Source organism: Ambystoma mexicanum, chromosome 3p (assembly GCF_040938575.1).
Source record: "Ambystoma mexicanum isolate Mex_15411 chromosome 3p, UKY_AmexF1_1, whole genome shotgun sequence".
Taxonomy (NCBI): domain Eukaryota; kingdom Metazoa; phylum Chordata; class Amphibia; order Caudata; family Ambystomatidae; genus Ambystoma; species Ambystoma mexicanum.
In genome coordinates this window covers 1146047334-1146069979 of record NC_090925.1, presented here as the reverse complement: position 1 = coordinate 1146069979, position 22646 = coordinate 1146047334, and the positions used below count along the sequence as shown (strand labels likewise).

General features: G+C 43.6%; 1 protein-coding gene across 2 annotated transcripts in view; it reads left to right on the top strand.

Moving 5' to 3' along the window:
• The window catches only part of FSTL4 (follistatin like 4), a 2447383-nt gene that overhangs the window by 25307 nt on the left and 2399430 nt on the right, over positions 1–22646 (top strand). The gene's annotated exons all lie outside the window — the stretch shown is intronic.

Sequence of the window (22646 nt, the reverse complement as noted above, 5' to 3'; positions counted from 1 at the left end):
AATTAATGTACTGCTGTTACAACCCGTATATCCACCATAAGTGCTTTTTACCCCTTACACATTCCACATGTGATTGCCAACCCGGCATGCACGTGTTACTATGGACCCACCATCAGTTAGTTAGAAATGCAGTTCTTTGATGCTTCAGCGATCGAGGGATCCCTCCACATCAGTATATTCACTGTACTATGCATTGCTTGTAAGTGGGCTCACAATTGCCCACTTCAAGATGGAGGCCGGGGGCACACGTGCGCATGCGCAAAGTCACCACGGCAACCGATAAACACAAGACACTTACAGCCCCGCGCTTCTGCGTCGGACGGCTGACTGTCTCCAGACACAGCGAGGTGAGCTCTCGCCAGAGGAGTTTCCTCAAATCTAACTGTCATTGTATAGGTGTCCGATATGTTTTGCATTGATACACATGTACGTAGGTTAGAAGACGTACGCTCTGTTTAAAAGCGTTGATGGTTAGTGCTGCAATGGGGAACCGTGTTACTGCACGCTAGTACCAATAGAATGTTACAACGTGCTTGTAGTTAATCCGGCTGTGACCGCATGTTTGGGGTGCTTGCCATTTTTGGTTTGAAGCACCGTGATTTTCAAATCGGCTAAGTGACACTTTATGCCCCTTCACTTCCCTCACTTCCCTCACAGGTCAGTATGTCGGGAACTGCTCACTGCGCGGAGCAGAGTAAGGTGTGCCACTTGTACATGAGATTATTTGAGACTCCCTGAGAGGCCTTAGGGGCCTGATGTTATTTGACAATGAGGTTTCCCTGTTTTTAATTCACATCCCCCATCCTTCCATTCCCATAGGGTACCGGGTATCCTCACATCCGACACCCTTTACAGCTGGACCCAGTAGTGCGCTGAGGCCCTGAGAGTTTGACTCGATTACCTGACATCTACTATTGATGGAATACGAGGTTTGTGATCCCCTTAATACTATTAGTGATCTCTTGTGGTAGTAAAATGGTAAACATTTAGTGATTATGTTCTCTGTTATTTTTATAGAGCTGAATTGTGATATATTTGGAAGAACTGGAACAAATAGCAACTATAGCCCTGAAGATGGATTCTGTAGTAATCAGAAACGTGTTGGCAACTTTTTGAATTCAAGTGTGCTATTTGGAATAGTGCTAATGGACTTTGATGTTTTACTTAAAAACAGTTCTAGTGTGAATGTTGTAAACACTAGCCACTGTGAATTTCTTTGAGAAGCCCTCTTATCCTTTTTTGAAAACTCGCAAGAAGCGATCGTCTTTTTTATTGTTTGAAGAAAAATTAGAAAGTGTGTTATACAGATGTTGTTGATTAGTGCCGAGTAGCACTTGGACTCATTATTGTACTCCACTTGTTATACTCTTCTGCATCATTAAAAAATCTATCTGATACATATGCATACCCTCATTTGAATTTGTATGTACGTTAGAGCATTGGCTCCCTTACCACTTTCTTTAAAATTGAAAATTTACCATGTAAACACGCCTGCTCTCCTCTCGAGAGCCACACAGATTAAATGCTGGTATAAAACATTGGTTTCTTAAAACAGTTTTATAAAGTTTTAGGCTATACTCCCGTCTGCATTCCTTCCTAGGGACTGCAGGGTAGATAGACCTGTCAGTGTTACCAGGGAGATTTTCCCATTTGGAGTGCATATGGGGCTACCGTGTGGTGACACACGGTTTCGTTTCTTCAGATCATTTATGCAAACATAGGTCTTTAGATTTGTGATTGGTTATTTATAACGCACTTAATAGCCAGAGGTTTCTAAGCGCGGATCTGGGGATGGAACCTGAGTTGCTCTGCATCTTCTTGTTTCCAAGGCGAGCGTGTTGCCCCTGACCTATCTTTCCGAGACATTTGTGGCTGTCTCTAACCCTTAAGGAACAGTCTCATTTTAAGTGAGCTCTGCACTCCTCAAGATCAGACTGCATCTGCACCTAGGTCTGTGATCCCCCATGGCACATGCTGATCGTGTCACTGTCCGGGTGGGGAAAAGCGAAGGGGGTCTGGGCCGTTCTGGAGTCCCCTTATATTTCACCATCTCCAGTGGGAATGTGTGGTGGTAGCAATAGCCATATGCATGCATTGTGGCTGCACTTAATATGTCTCACATGGAATCCACCTGCTTTTTTTGCTGATGGGAATCCACTGGGATCCAAGGCACTCTGCCTGCATCAACATGAGATACCAGTGGAGATTCTGATGGATCGCCCTCACGCAGCAGCGAAACGTGCAGAGCATATTTCTGGCTCTGTGCCCATCTCCATCGGGATAATCCTGAAAAAATTGCATGGTCAGGATAAAAAGGTTTAGGGTAATTACATCGAATCTATTTGGTCGTAGAAACTGGTAACATTTCTTGTTTTGACAGATTGATTATGCCACATATATATGCGGGGGAAGCAGCCCCTCCTCTTAACTACCCTGCAATAATTAGTTCCCTAAGCCCACCCCCTACATATATATACTGCACCATTCATCAAAAAATCTGCAACAAATTCTCTTGCGACCAAATAGGCTGCGCAGTGTTCTGCCAATCCCGGAAAAAAACACAGATCAGCAGCTGTTCTTTTTCCAGTCTGTCCCATTGTGAAGCCCGATTAAACGAGACCGCATGTTTCTGTGCAAACCTGCACCATCCTGCTGTGGGATGAGAAATGGGAGATGGGCATAACTGTAGTCCCTAAATCATTGCCATGCCTCCCTCGCGACTTCCCTTGACTGCAGTCAATGCAGTTCTACGACACCAGAAAGCTGAAGGCTCCTGTGACAGACAAATCCACCCTCTTGAACATAAATACATCTGCCTTCCACAGCAGCTAAATATAGACACATTGTCCCCCCTAAACACAACAGATGGTTCGGGAGTCCCCTGGGCATTTATTTCAGTGGCCCCTGCTGGTGGCACGCTCAATGCGGCCCCATTGAAGGCAGGGGACACGCCGGGAGGGCCTCTGAGTTCTGCAGGCCTTTGCATAGCTTCCCCTTCTCGAGTTGGTAGCAGACAATACTTTCATTGCTGGGTGTAAACACACAAATAATGCTACATGTGCCTTGGAGTTATTATTTAGATTTTGCTGTCACCAGGTCCATCTGGCTAAGTATTTTCAATGCCACAGAAAGGGACGGGCTAGTACTAATATCAGAATTAAGATTACATAGAGGCTTAGCATTTTAGTACCACACCAATACAGGGGATTCAGGTTTTCTAGGCAAATCCCACACCCCAGCATGAGTCAACTACAGCACCTGTTCAAATCTGTTCTATGTTATTTCTTTTAGGAGATTTGGTCCATTACAAATGCATCTATTTTTTTTTCTTCTTTTATGACATTTGGCCGCAAATATATGCGGGGGGAGGAGGTGATAACCCCACCTTACCTCCTCTTTCCCTCCCACTTTAATTTTATTGTCTCGGGAGGATAGCTGAGGGGAAACGCGCGACACGGAGCAACACAGGTTCGATCCCTGGGTCCGCGTTATAAATAACCGATTATTATTGTTACTACCTTTACCCACACCTCACTTATGTTTGCGGCCAAATTCGGCCCCAAAAATTCAATGGATTTGGCTTCGACCAGATCTCCTGCAAGGAAACCTCCCTATCCTTTAAACTCAGCATGTTGTTAGTGGTTGGAATCTTACATGGCGGTAAACGTCAATTAACGGGCGCAAACATGCTTGCTACTAGTAGACGTCCAATGCTTTGTTGCTGACTGACGGAAAATACGTGCTAATTCTATCAGCATATTTGACCCATTTGACTGACGTGACCTTTCAGAGGGTTGTTATGCATTTTGCTCGTGTGTTTACTGTCAAGCCTCAATGGACTAGTGCACTAAAACCTAGCAGCTGAAGGCATGATTAATTGATAAGGTCGCCAATCTTATATCACAAAAAACAGTCAAAGAAAGGGTTGCCAAACCTATTAACACAGCATTGGTCCCCCAACACTAACAGACAGCTCTGAATTAAATGAGCAATGCGTCATTCCCCAGATTACAGCATTCAATCAAAAGCCACACAATACAGCACAAAGTTTGACATCAATTGGGTGAATAATTCATAAAAATTAGGGTGCGCATACTGTATAGATAAGCATGCACATTAAACAACCATGCCCTGGCTATTCCGGGCCACAGAAGAAAGTCAACGGTATGTGGTTAACTGCTAAATCCTGTGCTTTCCATTCATATGGAAAAGGTAGCGTTCATCCATTTGCACTGAACAAAATCAAAGAACCAACAATAAGGCAAAATAAACAAACACACACACACACATTCTAGTTCCATCAATTGCAGCACAACGTTTGTGGTTTACTTTTTCTACTGTATATATGAGAAGATGTGCATTGACTCAAACCCACAACCGGTGGTCATATTCGTATCTCCTTCGTGCTCTTTCTGAGGACAATCGTTGGCAAGCCACCCTCAGGGAAACCTACACAAGTGTGATATTGCAACCTACAACATGCACAGAATCAGCAAGAACAGATATGGCCTATTCTCTGGTAGGCTGTGTGAAGCCAGATGGATTCGTGGTTTTGACTCAATCTCTACTGGGCGTAACACAGATCATGAAGAGGGGAACCTCCTCTCACCTTCACCACTGTGCACTCAGGACCTGTGAACTGCCTGAGTACCCACACAGCTGTTGACTTTCAATTTCTGGAAAGTACAGCTAGACCTCGTCAGATGATTATGCAAGTAGGCAGGAAACAGCAAGGAACAATCTATGATGATATTACAACTGTGTCCTTGACCAATTCATGCATGGTAACATCTACACTGCTAATGCCTATGAAAAGCACTACACACCAATACTGCTGACATAGGACCATTTACAATTGTTGCACTTAATATTGCAATCTCCATGTGTCACCACAGAGACCCAGTCATAAGGGCCACTTTAACGCCTAACAAGGCAGCTCAATTACAACCAGGGGTTTATGACCATACACTTCCTCCCTGGTACCACTTCCTCTATCCTCCTCTCCTGGCACTTCCCTGACCCATTCAATTAGTTATTAAAATTAGATTAGAAATGGTATTTCTCTTTCATCAGACTCCACTAATAAGTTGAAACTCAAAATACTTTGTCTACCGATCCCGACACTTCAGTCCCTCAATTCGTGGCTACTCGGCACCATTCCCATGGCAAGGCAAATAAGGTAATGAAAGGTCTGTTTACTGAAAAATTCGTACCTTTTTAGGAGCCACTGAACTACCCTATGTGACTATTTAGATTCTAGCATAAAATAATATTGTCATTAGTATCCCGCCTATGTGCAATATTAACACCATTAACTTCATCTTTTCCCATTGTGGTGAGCGAAAATTGACATTTCCTTAGTCAGTGGATGTCAAAACGTTGATCCAAATTAATATGATATGATATGATATGGAATTTATAACTCGCCTATACACAAGTGTTTCAAGGCACGATGATGCAAGGGAGGGTAAACAGAGGGAGGACAGAGACAGCAATCCTACTAGGCCAGGTGACATTGAGATTGCGAAGAGCAGGGGAGGGAGGAAGGGGGAAAGGGGAGGGGACAGTGCAGTACATAGGATAACAGTAAGATAAATAAGGATGATAAATAAAAGTGCGGACAGCTGGGGGCAACTGCAAGGGTAAGTGCAGACATCAGGTGTCAAGTGCTAGTAGGGGCTGAGTGGATACAGAAACAGTCCCTGAGTGCAAGGGTTGCCAGGGGGGCTGTGCAGGTGTGCAACTGGTGGGAGGGGACATGGGCCTGAGATCAGAGGGTAGCCAGGTAAACAGTGCAGTTTCAGCCAGGAGATCAGCAAGGGAGAGGAGGAGAGAAAGCAGAAGCAAAGAGAAAGGTCTTGAGGTGCTTCCGGAACCAGAGATGGTTCTCATCAAGTTACAGAGAGGCAGGAGGCTGTTCCAGAGGGAGGCCCCAGTAGAAGCAAGAGATCTACCACCAACTCGCTGTTTGGAGAAGCGACTGACCCTGAGGGAGTTGGAGGTGGATGAGCGAAGAGCTCGAGAGGGAAGATATTTAGGAAGAGAGAGTTTAAATTATTGAGGTCCCAGGCCCCAGAAGGCCTTGTGGACAATGCAGAGGGTGTTGAACTTAATCCTTGCCACCACTGGGAGCCAGTGCAGAGATTTAAGTCCTAGAGAGATACAATCTCTGGGCTTGAGGCCAAGGACAAGTCTCGCAGTCCTGTTTTGGATGAGTTACAGAGGGTGGAGAGTAGAGGCAGGCAGATTTAGAAAGAGGCTGTTGCAGCAGTCCAGCCTAGGGAGAACCAGAGATCTGGAGACAGTGAGCTTCTGGGGGAAGGAGAGAAAAGGGAGAATACGTCTGAGGAGGTGCAGCTGGTAGTGTGACTTCTTAGAGACGTCAGAGATGTAAGGAGAGAAGGAAAGTGTGGAGTCGAAGATGACCCTGAGGTTTTTAGCCTCACAGGTCGGAGCAGGAAGAGGGCCAAGAGAGGCTGGCCAGAGAGTAACAGGAAAGGAGGGAGCAGGTGTGCCGATGAGGAGAATCTTGGCATTAATGCAGAGATCATTGGTGGCGCACCACTCCTGGGTGGCGGACAGAAAGTCAGAGATGAGAGAAGGAGAAGAGGTGGTGGAAGGGAGCCCGAAGATGAGTTGAGTGTCATCTGAATAGCACTGAAAGTTGGGTCAGAGAGCGGAAATGCGGTGGGCAAGAAGTGCCAAGTATTGATTGAACAGCCAGGGAGAGAGGTTAGACCCCTGGGGAACAGCACAGGTATAGATAGAGATAGAGGAGAGGAAGGACCCAAGTTGGAACTGGGAGGGTCGAGCGGATAGGAAGGAGGTCAGCCAAGCCAGGGCCTGATCGTTGATACCCTGGTTATCACGGAGACGGTTGAGCAGGATGGCATGGTTGACCGTGTCAAAGGCAGAAGAGAGATCAAGTAAGATGAGGACACAGGGGTGTTGGAATCGAGGTTGAAGAACAGGTCTTCACAGATGTTCAGGACAGCAGTTTCCATGCTTCTGGCAGCTCTGAAGCCAGACTGATGGTCATGGAGACAACCAACAGATTTAGTGTGAAGATTAAGCTGGGAGATGGACAGCTTTCCCAGGAGTTTGCCCGGGAAAGGAGTGATGGAGATTGGGCGATAGTTGGCCAGGCAGGAAGGGTCGGCAGAGTGTTTTTTAAGAAGAGTGTGCACAAGGGAATACTCCAGGGGGAGGGGAAGACTCCAGTGGCAGAGGAGTAGTTGCAGAAATCAGCCAAAGCAGGAGCCAGGGTGTCAATGTGGTCCTTCATGGTTTTGGAGGAACTGGGGTGAACCTGTTTTCATGAGAATTTCATAGATAGGACTTGTCTGGAAACCTCGCCTGAGGAGAACAGGGGAAAGGCAGAGAAGGAGGAAGGAGAGGAAGAGCAAGGGATAGAGGGATGTGGGGGAGAGGGAGAGAGAAAGGACAGGATGTCCTGAGTTTTAGAGATGAAATGAGAACCCAGGGCCGTGCAGAGGGCCTGGGAGGGGACAGGATAGGCAGAGACTGCAGCAGGATTGGCCAGCTTCTTGCAGATTTTAAAGCGTTTGGCCGAGTTGTTAGATGCCATGGAGACGCCTGTTTGGATGTGGGCTCTTTTCTTGGTGCGGACAGGTTGGTTTTTCAGAGCACGCCATTTCCTCTCAGCCACCCTGCACTTGTGTTTAAGGGTGAAGAGGTCTGAGTCATACCAAAAGTTGCACTTGGCTTTGGGCTTCAAGTGGATCCTCATGAAAGGGGCAAGAACATCGAGAGTATCAGATATAGCAGAGTGGAGCATGGAAAAAGCTGTGCCAGTTTGTGTGAGTCAGCCAAGGTGGGGAGGGGTGACAATGTTTCGGCAAAAGCCTCAACTGACACACGCTTCATGGGTCAGATAACCGAGAAGTTAGGTGGCAGTGCTGGACTTGGCTTGGCATGAGGGATAGAGAGGGTGAGATGTGAGGAAAGGAGAAAGTGATCACTCCAGGAGAGAGGAGTGATGAGAAGGATACAAAGGGGAAGGTCTGTAAAGATAAGAATATCCAGAGTGTGCCCTGTAGAGTGAGTCGGGCCAGAGAGGAGAATAGGGAGTGAGAGAGAGAGTCGCAGAGGTCAAGAAAGAGTCCAGTGGAAGGACAGGAAGCATCCAGGTGGATGTTGAAGTCTCCAAGAAAGAGGAATTGGGCGGTTAAGACCAGAAAGGTAAGAGGAGAGATCCACCCACTTAGAGAGGAAGGAGGAGATCTGACCAGGTGGCTGATACATGGTAGCCACAGTAAGGGAATGGCCAGGAGAGAGAGAGAGACTGCAGACGAGGCATTCGAAAGATGAGTAGGGCTGCGTAGGAATGACAGAGGGAAGGATGCACTCTGGGAAGATCAGGGCTACACCCCATCGAACAGTTGGATCTGGGTGCGGAGAGTATCTTCTAGCCATCAGGGAGGAGGGTGTCAAAGCTTGTGACAGAGCTGGCCATGAACCATGTCTCATCGAGACTGAGGACATCGAGGTCAAGTTCCTCCAGGAGGCGGCAGATGTCAGAGGAGAGTTTGACAGCTGAGTGAGAGTTAAGAGTGGCAATATGGAGAAGGCTGCCATCCTTGAAAGACTTCCAGGGAGGGGTACACATCAGAGGTATGCCCTGGGGAGGTTTAGAAGAAGCCCTTGGGGGACAGACGAGGAAGGAGGAGAGGGCAAGGTAGCCAAGGAGGAGACAGCAGGGGGAGGCGATGGAGACATGGAGGGGAGAGAGTGGACAGTCGGAGAAGAAAGGAAATTGATTTGGCGTGGGAAGCGTCTATCAAAGAGGAGGAGTTTGGCTGGAGGGCCTTGGACCAAGACGATACCGTTTAAGTAAACATTAATGATGACCTTAGAGGAGTGGAAGGAGGCCAAGAGGGCCTCCCCCCAGGTGCCACCATTAATAGGAGAAGAAGATAAAGGAGAGAGCACAGAGACCAAATGTAGAGTCCATAGGTCTGGCGAAGGAACAACAAAGAGGATGTCAGTGAAAGTTTGCTTGGAGGAAGCACTGGTCTAGATGTCAGCAATAGGGAGGCCTGGGTTGGAGACCAGGATGTCCTTTTTAAACTTCTTCCTACCAGATTTAGTGAGGAGAGCAGGATAGTCAATAGAGATACAGCTAGAAAAGATAGGAGGGACAGAGAGCACCATAGAGTAGGTAGGGAATGGAGAGAAGAGGAAGGGAGTGGGAAGGAGAGAACGCTAGGGAAGGGCACAGGGTAGGGTGCAAGCAAACAAGACAAGTTGACAATTGGACAAGACGACCAACACTTAGATTTGATTTTAAAGGATCCTTCTTCCTATCTTAAATTCACAATTTATGATTGTGCACAGTAATATAACAAAATGAGCTTCTTGCGTTATTGCACTCTAAGTAGATGGCATATAGCTCATAGCCCTTAGATGTCTAGTCTACCAGCTTGTACGGTTAGATGGTAGAATGGTGGTTTTACTAAAATTACATGTTTTAACCTTAATACATGACTGTTACTGCATTATCTATGCCTCAAAAACAAATTCATCCCTCTCTTGATTCAGCCTTGAGAAAGTGCTTTAAGTACTGAAAACATTCATTTGACAGATTACTGCAAGTACACATACAAATAAAAATCACTTAGAATGTATGATGTTTCCTAATTCTTTAAACAAGTAAGTATTTGCAAGGTCATATGAATAATACATGTTGGAATTTCTCATGTCCAAAGCAGGGGTGAAAGACATGTACTGCACTATAAACACACTTACTTCAGACCTTAATTTCTGTGAATCATACCACAAACATTGTCAGATGCTCAAAAATCCAGCAAATGCTTCTTTGCTGTCTCCTGCTTAGAATTGAGCCTTCCCATTGTTTCTATAGCCACATCTGCCACCCCCTCTTTTCAAAAACATCTACTACATTGCTTTGTGTATTTTGTGGATGCTCCCATGATACATTAACTCACTGTTGTCAAGGTATTCCATTGTAGGAATTCTTAAATTATACAACAGATGCAAACCATCCTGGGTGGTGCATACACTCCCAGTGATCTCGAGTTATTAACTGAGAGATAGAACATGCATTTAAGTGATAGAAAAGTTGAATCTATTCACCATGTTTGCTCTTTGCCCTTGTTTGTAATCATGCATTACATTGTCAACAAATGTGTGGAGTGCCTGTTCTTGTCTGAATGAATTTCTCAAGATGCAAGAAATGTGAATCAAATCTCTGTAGAGCAGGAACCCCATAAAGTCTGAATGCAATCAATTAGTCAACCTCCAAATATGGAGAAGGGTACTTTAATAAGAAATACGAGAAATAAGGAGTTGAGAATCATTGAACTAAACAAATGACAACTAATGAAGCTTAGGGAGGTTTTCTCTCTGTGCTGGATTGTGGCCAGGCAAATCCACTCACAGCTGCATCATCATTAAGACCCCTGATGCACACAAGGTCTATGTTTTGCTATCCCAAAAGCTAATCTGCATGTGAAGCGTGACTCACTGTGCGATCTTGTGTTATCATCTTCAATATGCTTGATGGCCTTGTGATGAAATAATGTCATAGGGTGTGTACACAATGCTCAACCATTGGTGCTTCTTCAGTCTTTTCTAAATTTGTGCATGATCTCAGACATTCTGGGTTCTAGTTTCTTCTCACACATTCTAGATGGTTGAGAGCACGCTGGCAGGTTGACCTGTTGACCATATATTCAGAGCCACAAGGGATGTACTGTCTTACAGGGAACCATTGAGGAGAAGGTGAAGGGAGGATAGCACAGGGGCAACATGCTGGTCCTGGAAGCAAAACCACGCAGAGCAACAGAGATTCAAATCCCGGATCCGCGCTTAGAAACCAATACGGTACTAGGCGTGTTATAACAAAGTGATTAAATAAATAATTAAAATTAAATAGTTTAAAGTCTGCTAAAGGCATTGGTTTGATGCATATGCCTACAGATAGAACAATTGAGACATCTGTTCAATCTAGTATGTTTTGGTGGTCAATAGTTACTCTATTATCTCTCCTTCCCTATGATGTCCATCTTTGAGATTTTACCATCTTTGCAAAGGGAAACAGCAATCCACGTGAATTTTCAAATATCAAATCAGGCTGAAGGAATTTCTAACGTTATTTCTTTTGTGTATTAATGCAATATCAAATTTCGCGACAGAGGGAATCCTAGATTGCTGCCCGGGCATGATTTCAGAGTAAGTAAAATGCAGATATTAAATCATTAAATCTTACAGCTTCATTTCTAGACCCACTCGTGATGTGTTCTTTCCCCAACCCTTTTAAAGCTCCAACCCATAAGGTTGCCGGTGTTTGCTCAACATGCCCCAATGCTCCAACCATATGGATTCAGACTATAGTGCACTGAAGATCCCTAATAACATGTCTGCAACCTCGGCGTGCTTGAGAGCTGTCTCTTGCAGGCGGAATTTCCTGGAGCAAAGGCTTGACATTTGAGCTAAGTTGCATACCCACAATTCTTTGCTCTCCGGGCTGTGAAGTCAGGGTGAAAATTCAGTGATGGCTACGCGATGGCTCTGTACTAAGTGTAACTTGGCGGAAATGGTTAATTCTGCTTGCAAATCTCAGTTGGATTTTTTGTTTGTTGCCTTATCAACCCACCATACATTTCCTGGGGTTTGCTGTATCTCTGTATCACACACATACATTTATCTAACGTTTCATATTTCTGAATGATTTTTTTTGTCACTATTCACATTTTTTTAAATGGACTGAACATTGCAGGTGGGGCACTCCAAATGACTCTTGGTGCTTAATTGAACGACAGCTGTGAAAGTCTGCCTTGTGGGTGTAATACCAGTCACCGCTGCTCTGGAGATCAATACATCAAATCAATGTGCTTGCCGTACATCCACTGTTATGGATTTGGGATTTGAGCGCTGCGGCTCTTTATGTTGGTCAATGTGAAATTCAGAGCAAATGCTATATAACTATTGCCCGCAGACATTGGTCGATTCTGCCGGGCAGACTTGCATCTGAAAACAATCATCACAGGCGATGTGCGACTGATCCTCAAACTTGGTTTGCTGACATTTGCATAGCAACATTGCGACGAAAAAGAAGCGATTCCTTTCCCTTTCTCTGTTCTTTTTTAAGAATACCTACACTCCTGACCACGCACAGCTCTGGCAGGCAGACATGGTAGACAAGGCCGCTACCAAGGAAATGGGGTGTGGGCTGGGAGTAGGCGTAAACTCTGCATTACTTAATTCTAGAGTCTAGAAAACTGCAGCTCTCAATGAACTACTGTGACGAACTCAATGCCATCAGCATCGTCACCAGAACACGCAGCTAATGTTTTAGTTCTAACAACATATCTCTCTATATGTACACTTCTGTCGCCAAGGTCCCTTCTTGACCCATGGCGGGTTCATCAGCATAGAGTCGGTCTACTATAGGTTGCACGTTTCGGAAAGAATGAGGCACAGTGCCTCAAGTTCTCACAAACTCACTGCTGGGAATAACACGACTATTATTAGAACAAAAAAAGTCTCAGAAGTATGCCACCGATGTAGACTGCACAGCTTTCCAGTGGATGCATTCGTCCATTGTTTGTTTTCTTTCTTTCTCTATCTTCTCTCTCTCTCTCTATGTTCTCTCTCTTTCTGTTCTCTCACTCTCTCTCTTTTCTCTCTCTCTCTATTTTCTCTCTCTCTCTGCCTTAGCCCCCACCCCCCAAACATTTGGCATGTTTGTAATCTTCTAATGCAGACAAACCTAGCAGTGACCCTTTTAAATAGATATTTCGATGTATTCACAAACGGAACACCTTGGAGAATGTCACTCAGGAGAGAGTCCAGTGAACGCAAATAAAACGCCCAGTGCCTTTCCACTGCAAATTCCAAGCATGAAATGCGTGCAGTGGCTTCGTGTTTGCAGCTGCGCAATGATTTCGTCATATTTTTTGTCACCAACCAAGCTTTGCCTCAAAGTGAAGGTGGAAGTCTCAGCCTCATTCAATGCGGCCATGCCGCCCAGTGCACCTCCTCTGCACACATGGCACCGCATCCTACCTGTTGTGTGGCTCCTCCTCAGCCCCTGATGCTGGCCTCTGTCTGCCCTGTTTCACCCGCCACCCATACCGCACAGCTCATAAGTCTGAACAACAGGCCTCCTCTTCTCCACGCGCATGCTCGTCTTCTCTCTTGCGTTTCAGTGCCCATCATCTGCCTCCCTGCCTCCACATCTTACAAATAGCCTTACTCCCGGTGGCATCTATTGATACCGCAGTACTGCCCCCCACACTTTAGACCAATGGGTATTAATCATGAACAACCCCTCAGTGGGGGGCTTTGCCTTCTGGCTAGAAGGGGTTTGAAAAAGCAATGAGTGTCAAAGGCTACTGCGGCATTCTTGCAGCATTTTGAAAACAACTATACATCTGTTGAGTCAGCTTAAAAGGGATGTGACATAGGAAACATAACACATAGATGTTCCTTTACTTCTTGGTTGCTGGAGGAAAAGGTCCAGGGTCTCTGAGCATAGAATGGGTCTTTCTTCTGCCCTTTACAGCCAGCAAATAATTGCCAGCAAGCACTCGATGAGGCTGTTAGGATCCTAGTGATCAGTTTTCAGGCAAGCCTTGTACAACCAGCAGCTCACTCCAAATGGTACTCTGGGCTGGGTGAGGGCAGCTTTACCTTGGACATCTTTATCTTCACCTGTACAGCAGATGACCTTGGGCAGGCTGTATCCCAGTAATGTTCAATTTGAAACTTTCAGCTTTGGATGTTTTCAAAACACCAAGGCAATTATGGTAGGTTTTAAAAGACTTGGGAAGAACCCTTTCACTAGAAATGTGAAAGTAGAATAGTCCGTTTCAGTCAAGTCATACATTCTACAATGCCATCTAGTAGCCACCGTCTGAACTTCCTTTCCACTTCTGAGCCACATCAGCAAGGCATTGTGGGTATGCCAGTTAAGAAAAAAGCTAATCTTGTTCTCCAGGCTATTGCCTTTGTCTTAGCAGACTGTACTACTTTATACACAGCTTAATCAACCCAAGACAGACATTTTGCAAGGCATTCAAGACAACTAATACCTTTTTTCACCCTTATTATAGATCATCAGTGCAGTATAGTCCTGACAGCCTTATGTACCCACAATGCCTTGCTGATGTGGCTCAAAACTAGAAGTGAACTTCCAGCAATGGTTACTAGGTGGTGTTTTGGAATGTGTGACTTGGCTCAAATGCACTGCTCTACTTTCACATTCCTGGTGAATTCTTTTTAAACCCTCCATAACATTCTTGTTGTTTTGAAATCATGGCCCAATGCTCCAACTGCAAGGATGTCAGGATTATAGTGCACTGATCATTCTAAATAAGGATGAAAACAGGTATGCAGTTGTCCTGACAGCCTTGCAACATGTCTGGTTTGGGTTGATTAAGCTATTTATAAAGTGACACTTCTTTCTAAGACAAAGACAATTTCCTGGTGGGGAAGATTTGCATTTTGCATAATGTGCATGCACAGAATGCCCTGCTGATGTGGCTCAGAACTGGAACGTAACTTTCTGTGATTGCTGCTAGGTGGTGTTTTGGAATGTGTGACTTGGATCAAATGGACTAAACAGCTTTCCCATATCCTGATGTTGAAAGGTAATTCAACTGAGTGGTTTGTTCACCCCTTATAATGTCAATTTGGCAACGACGATTGGCCCACTTAAATTCTTCTTTAAAAGGTCCAATCCTGGCTGCCGTGACAGGGGTGCCTGTCTGCTGATGTCAGTCCCAGAGTGCTTTGCCTACAAGAAAGGGGGAAGCGGCACAGGAAGTGTGAGTTGCCTGTGTCTTCTCACCTGGGCTACACTAACTCTCCCCTCTCCCCTATTTGAGTTATATCAAAGAGCCTCCAGCAATTATCACCATGGTGTGACTTCTCTGTTGTCCTGGCAGGGATTGCTTTTGAAGAACTGATTACTAGCAGTCCCACATCCTACCTCGGACCTACATCGGATTGACTCGGAAGCGGCCTCTTTCTGATTCTGTTTGCGGTCACTTTTGGGGTGCGGCTTGAGTCAGTGCAGCAGTGCGGGCACATCTTTGATCTGAGGTTTTGCTTTTTTTTACGGCTTTTTCCTCGGAACCTGGGTGTCGCGTTTTGTGACTCTGTGACCCTGTGAGCCCACGTGGGGAGCAAGGAGCCCCGGAGATCAGGAGTACGGCAATCACTGGGGAGCAAGCTGCTGGAGCTCCTGGAGCAAAGCGGGCTGCCAGAGCTGAGCTCCGCTGAGCGGGACAGTGGTAAGGTGCTCACAGGTGTTGCATAGCTTGCTTCTGCCGTGTTGTGCTGTTGCGATTGCTGGTTCCCCCGGTAAGCCGTAAGCTTACTGTCAGCACAGAGTAGCCACCGGTAGCAGGAAGCCTTTTGATCACCTGCGGATAATTGGAAGATACAAAAGCATCTCTAAAAACAACTTAATGTACAGTGACAATCTTTCAGGAACCCTGCCAAAGGAACTTAATTGAAAGAACGTTCCGCTTATTCCGACTCTGTGTGACTTGTGACATTATTTTAACCATAACATTATTTTAAACTGATTCCAGCTGACGTACCTTGCTGTTATAATACTACTGAATTAGTAATGTGTTGCTTGTGCTATGGTGACTGTGGGTTGAACACCTTTGAGCCCTGAGTGATACTGTGTCATTCATCAAGATCAGAGTTTTGTGGAAATACAAACACACATGGCGTACGGAATGATTGTGTGTCCTTGAGCTCTCATGCCAAAAAGTGTATGCTTTTTGCCAATTGTTAAAAACTGTTAGGCGGTGACTGTGAGTTTAAACTGCCTTTGAGCTTTCCTTGGGGACTGCGGGCCATTGAGCCTTTCACCCAAGGCTGGTGTGTTGGTGCCGAACTAATAAATAATTGTGAGACAGCTGCAATGTATAATCTGCAGAGTTCTGCCAATCCTGATGATTTCCATTTGAAAAAGATCATTATAGAGAGTTTGGCTAAGGATTAGGTTGAGAGCGTGCAAGGTATGCAAAGTATGCAAAGTAATTCTTTTTTTAAACGCTACAAGACAGGTGGCGGCATACTGCGTCCACTGCCTAGCGTGTTCTCTTTGGATAATCAAATAACCTCAAACTTCCGTCTTTTTGAACTCATCTGTGGATCTTCGATCCTGCAAGGCCAGGAAGTGGGAATCTCGACACCGGTCAATCATCTCATTCGTGATTCACTGACCTCCAACTTAGACTACACTTTGAGGATGACCGCAATGAAAAATGCAATATTAACTCATTTTTCACATGGCTCACAATTAACAACTATCTGCCCCGTAGCGGGTTTTCCAATAAATTTGGTAAACGTGCCAGTGCTTACAACTGGGATTGGCCCTTGTGATGAAGAATTATTGGAATTAAAAATGCAAATACCAATGAATGTATCTTCTAAATTAAATAAAATACCGGAAGAACAACAAGATAATCTGGAAAAGGAGGCCACATTCTATGAACCAATTAGGTTGGCTGACTCGTTTACAAATATCCAGCAACAAGGCCAAATTGATTCAAATCCTACTCTCATTCCTCCAACAATTACTGCTCTGAACTTTGTGTTAAACTCATTAGTGAAAGTTTTTGAATCAATTAAGTTGGAGGTACAGCACCACTCAGGGATATTGTTGGAAATATCGAAGGAACTGGAATTGAATGATATAATGGCAACAGCATTGAAAACAGCCGTCAATGAAGGTATGGGAGCTATCCAACTGGAACTTCGGGAAATGTCAAGAGTGCAAGTGACAAAATTGGAACAACTTTCGGACCAATGTGACCTGATGAAAATAGATTTTGGTGTTCTGGTGAAGACCTTAACGTCACCTTTAATCTGAATGACAAGAGTTTTAACTGTGAGCAAACATTAATAACCCCTGAGCCATTGCCAGATGATTCACCTTTGTCAGAATCAGTGATGGAGGAATTTCTCCGAATGGCACAGGTTATAGATCTAGACGTAATATCTAAAGTGCCTGCTTTGGAGCCCCCTGGAAAGGATATTATAAACTTTGAGGAACAGGGAGTAGAGGAAAAAAAAGAAGAAATTGTCAGGCAAAGCAAAAATGAAAAAAATGGCAATGGAAGACGTGCCAAAATTACCAGGGGAGGTGAAAGTGAAGTGTATAATCAAAAGGAAACAACTGACAATTGATACTAATCGTTTTATGAAGTCTCTTAAGGCAAAGGTTGGAGAGGTGGTAATAGATGAAAAAGTGAATCCGCCAAAGAGAGAAAAAGGGGAAAAAACAGAAAAAAAACATTAAAGAAAAGGATAAGAAACAAACAAAAGAGATCCCAAACAAAAGACTTAAAGAAAACAACAGTGGGCATTCAAACGGACATAGTGGAACCCCCAAAGCGTATTGCCCCAATTTTCCTCCTTGCAAAGAAAAAAACAAAGGTGTTGGATCCTGCAATAAAGATAGCCCCAATTTTTTCAAACATTAAACCTCAAGTGATGGGTCCTGAGGGATTGGGCTTAATTCTTGCAGCAAGTGGCGAGATACATATAACAGGGACAAATGTAGGTTCACGTTTAACATCTCTGGTGAATCCGGTGTCCGGAGGCATCAAAGAAGTCACCCAAGGACCTCTTTGTTTTGGTAAGGGTTCCGAGCCAAAAAAAAAACATGCTAATTCAACCTCAGAGGGAGCCAAAACCAAATGCATGTGATAAAAGCTCAAATTACATAAATCAGTTTAACGATCTTAGAGTATATATATCAAGATTGACTCCAAACTGATAAATGAGCGATCTGTTGAATCTTTCCAGGATCCTATCAGAAATGAAATCTATCCCGGGTCTGAAATACTTCTCCTCAGATGATATTGAAGTGGTAAAATTCCCCTTTTCTCCAGACACAAATACTGGTGAACTATTAATAAAATCAAATTTGGGCCTGGAATCCCTTCTGGGGCAGGATGTAGCCTGGGGAATAAGGGGTTTCAAAGTTTCTAAAATATGCCCGATGTTGATGACCCCATCCCCCCAGTTGAAAGGAAATGAACTTTGCAATCAAATCCTAAATAGTAACAACAGTACGGTATAGTTCCAACAGCTGCATGGGAAATGGTTCCTGAGATAATTACACAAGTCCTCCTTAGAATGGGTGTTCAACAGAAGAGCCTCTAGCAAAAAACAACTTGAAGGTATTATTATAGAAATCCAGAGGCTATAAATCCTTTGTCCTAGAACCGAGAAAATCTTACATCCTTGGATCTTTTGACTTGATCTTACTTTAGGAAACCTGGTTGACATGTTTAATTGGAATAGATGAATTCACCACGTTTCATCAACTAGCAGCAATGTCAGAAGGAGGGAGACCTTCCGGGGGACTGATGACCAGTTGTAAAAATAATGCCTACTATGAAACCAGGTTATTATCAAATGAGAAGCAGGGTATTCTGATAGTGAGGATGGAGTCTAAAACCTCAAATATGGGTCAGAGTTGGATTCTGGTAAATTTATATTCAGGGGGGTCTCTTGGACTTTCTGTCAAAACTTTCTGATCTATTGGGTGATATACTCTCTCTCTTTCCCATGGACAAAGTACTAATAGCAGGAGATCTAAACTCCCAATGCCTAACAACAAAAGATCAAGCCACAGGAAAAATCTGACATCAAACACATAATGGAATAATGTGGGTAAACTTCATGAAGGGTTGGGATTATTGGATGCGTAATGGAAATATTAGGGGAGATATCCCGAGTAATCCAACCTGGCAAAGGGGATCAGCTTTCTCTACAATTGACTATTTTTTTGCCTCTGGAAATACTTTTGAAAACTGTGTTACATTACTGGTAGAAGAAGGTAATGTTGATGACCATGCAATGCTTAAACTATTAATAGATGTCAACTTGTCCACAACTGTCCCTATATATACAGGTAAACTGACTGTGATCTCGGCTGGTAACTGCATTAGAAAATTTGACAGAGGTGGAAAAAATCTGTCCAACAAATTGCAAAACATGGTGGATAATGTTTCTGTGTTTCAAATGTATGATTCTGGTAGTCCATTTAATTTTCATTTGTTATTAATGGATTTGGATCCTTAGAAACAGAATACCAAACACGTAAATTGTTTCATAAGCATTCCTTTAATTGCCAGATAATGGAACAGAAAAGGATGATAAAATGGAAAAAAGCAGAGTTAAGAAGAGCTAATTTCGATAGGAAGTCATTTGAGATAGCGTTAACCTCCATTAATAATTACTATAGAAATTGGAAAAGATCAATTAAGTCAATCATCTTTCAGCAAGATGGTGAAGCTATGCTAAGGACCCTGAGTCAGAGAAACTCAAGACATTTCTGGGCTATTCTAGGGGCAAAGCAAGACCAGCAAATGGGTAACCAAGATGCGGTATTACAAGAACAGTCGTGGGTGGACAATTTTTCGGTGGTATATGGGTTTGCAGGTTCCTATGTAGATATCAACTGGGAAACTGCCCACTGGTCACTTTTGTATACCAAAGCTAACATAGAGCATTTAATAAGGAGCTCCTCTACATCGAGAGCGGCCAGCCCGAATGGGCTTAGTAACTGGACATTGAAAATGAATCCATCACAGTGGGCCCATTTACTTAAACTACTTTTCGACCAAATAATTAGATCAAAACGTCCCCCAGAGTCATGGATAAATTCAATCACAATTCTGTTTTTCAAAAAAGGAGACAAGCTCCTAGCGGTGAATTACAGACCAATCTCACTATTAGATGCTGACAGTAAAACATTTTTTTGTCAGCTTAATTCTAAGGGAGTTAGAAGAGTGGGCCAAATTAAAGGGCATAATTCCAAAACAGCAAACTGGTTTCAGAAAGGGACTATCCACCTCCCTGACTGGTCTGATTCTCAGCTACCTGAATGGAGAGGTGGGAACTAAATATGGCAAACCCCTTTTTGGAGCTTGGATTGACTTTACTCAAGCATTTGATACAGTCAATCAGGCACTTCTGTGGAAGAAACTGCATGCGTGGGGAGTCCCATCACACTTACTCTCTATCCTAATTGAACTCCATCAAAATACTAGGATGAGAGTAAGAATCTCCAAAAGTGGACAATTAACAGACCCAATATGGGTAGAGAGAGGGGTGCGCCAGGGGTGCTTGATAGCGCCTCTCCTGTTTATTCTCTTTATGGCCAATTTGGGTATGGACCTGAAAGATAGTGGGTTAATATCCCCACACCTCGGTTCAACTAAAATTAACTGTTGGCTTATGCCGATGACGTTGTGGTACTGGACCCCTCACAGGTTGGCCTACGGAGATTGCTTTCTGCACTTGAATTGTATGCTCAAAATAAAGGTCTCAGGATAAATCCGGAGAAATCTAGGATCCTTATTTTCAAACATCCGAAGAAAATAGTCAAGAAGTATTCCTGGGAAATGGACCAAGAAAAAATTGAGTTTGTGTCTGAGCTTACTTATTTGAGAGCCATAATTAAATCATATCCAACTAAGATCCATCTGTTAGAAATGATCAATTTAAAAACTATTAAGTTGGGAGCTCAGATGAAAAGGATAAAAACGAAATTTTGTAAATTCTCTATACTTCCGCTGGTAAAATTCTATTTAGGAAAGGTGGCCCCGTTTATTCTGTATAGCATGGATACAAATTTACTTGCATTGGATGTTAATTGGGATTCAATAAAAACAAAACTTTGGAAAACAAATTATCCCTCCCGAATTGTGTTCCAATTGTATCTGCGAGGTTCAAATTGGGGCTTTGTTCTTTAAGATTGTGGCTGGAGTGGAAATGGATCTCCTTGTATAGGTCCCTATTGGTTCCTGTAAAGGGGTCTTTATACAAGGATTTGTCCCTCCTACTCCAGGGTAATGCGCATACATTTCTTGAAAAATTAAATTTGAAATGCCGAGATCTGCTGGACAACTTAGATTGTACAGCAGATCTTTTGATACAAAACCCGATGAAAGTGAAAGACCGCCTGAAAAGGTGGGATTGGGTGATCACAGGAGAGAGGATGAGGATGACAAAATTATTGCAATCCTTTTCCAGCATGGGTAAAAAAAAGGACAGTTCTCCCCCTATACTTGAAAAAATATCCAGATCCTAGTTCTAGGGACATCTTCTTGAGGTTCAGACTCAATTTTCTCCCTACTCTGGACATGCAAACAGCCAGAGATTTAATTCAATCAGGTAATTGCTGTATGAAATGTGAAGCTAATGAATGCCAAACACTAAAACATCTGGTAAGTGCATAGGCACAAGGGAGTTGAGAGTCTTGAGACTGATAAGATTTGTTTACGATATCAGCTGGCTAGACACGGAGGAATTTTGGTTTAGAGCCTCTTCTGGGGTGGAAAACTTTTTAACAGCTGAAATGGTAAGATTGTTGAGAGATTTAAAGTTAGACAATTATCAAGAAAGGAAACTTAGGTGATAGTTTTAATTTTATTATTATTTTAGCTTTTTCTTTTCTTTTTCTTTGATATTTGCTGAATTGTATATTGATGAAATATGTATTTTTCTTCTCCTTGTTAAATATTTTGTATGTAAGGAAAAGTGTAAAAAGTCATCAATTTTGGCTAAAGCACAATACATTATTTTTAAAAGAAATACTAGCTAACACCTAGGGCTATATGCTGTCCCCTTGGGATGGTGATACACTTTCCTAGATTGACAAAAAGAGAGTCTTATGGCCAAATCCAAATGGTTTGTTTCACGTGAAAGTCAGCCCCAGACAGGGGTCCACATTTCTGACAGTTGAATTGGTCACTAGAAACCATGTTGACCATCAACTGACATTCAAAGGGTTTTGTGAAGTAGAATTATATTTTCCCATAGACCACTACATCAAACCATACTTGGTTTGTATTTATATATTAATCAGACTGTCACCATGCCTTCGGGTACATAATCTCTTTATATATTAAGCAGGAAATCTGTTCGTTTGTTCCTTATTCAATTCCACACCATTCCACCAATCTGCACCACATTTTGCATAGTTACCTGTTAGAACCCTCCGGCATTACTGGCTAAATGACATTTGGACACCCCTCCCCTTTCCCTGGGTTTCAGCCCCTTCACACATGAGATAATGTTTGCCTGAAATCAGCAAAACATCAATGTTGTCGTAGAGAGACCAGACAAAGCTCATTTTAAGCATCTCGATGCAAGGAATAAACCTGAAGGCTTAAAAACCAAATGTAAAGACCCTAGAAGGCACAGTTTCAGATATATTTGCACTGCAATGAACTGCAACACACTGCACCGTGCCAGGGTGAGGTGACAGGTGGGGAGAGTGTACAGACGGTCCCAGTATGCTGCAGCATGCCAACTCTTGCCACCCCTCAACCTCTGATCCGGATATGTCAGCCAGCCAGACACGCCCATTCTCAGTGCAGTTTACTTCAGAGTGCAAAGCACATCAAGCGCTAAGCACTCAGAAAAGGATCATTGCTTTTCAACAATTTATGAGAGTGTTATCATGTCTGTCTTCAGAACCCGTGTTGAGTATGAGTACTTTTTGCTAGTTATATACAATTTGAATCAGGGTTGCCCATGTGTAAGGGCAGCTCCAGGCTGTTGGAAGTTTAGTTTCTGGCTGGTTGTATACAGACATGCACCTGTTAATTTCTAACATC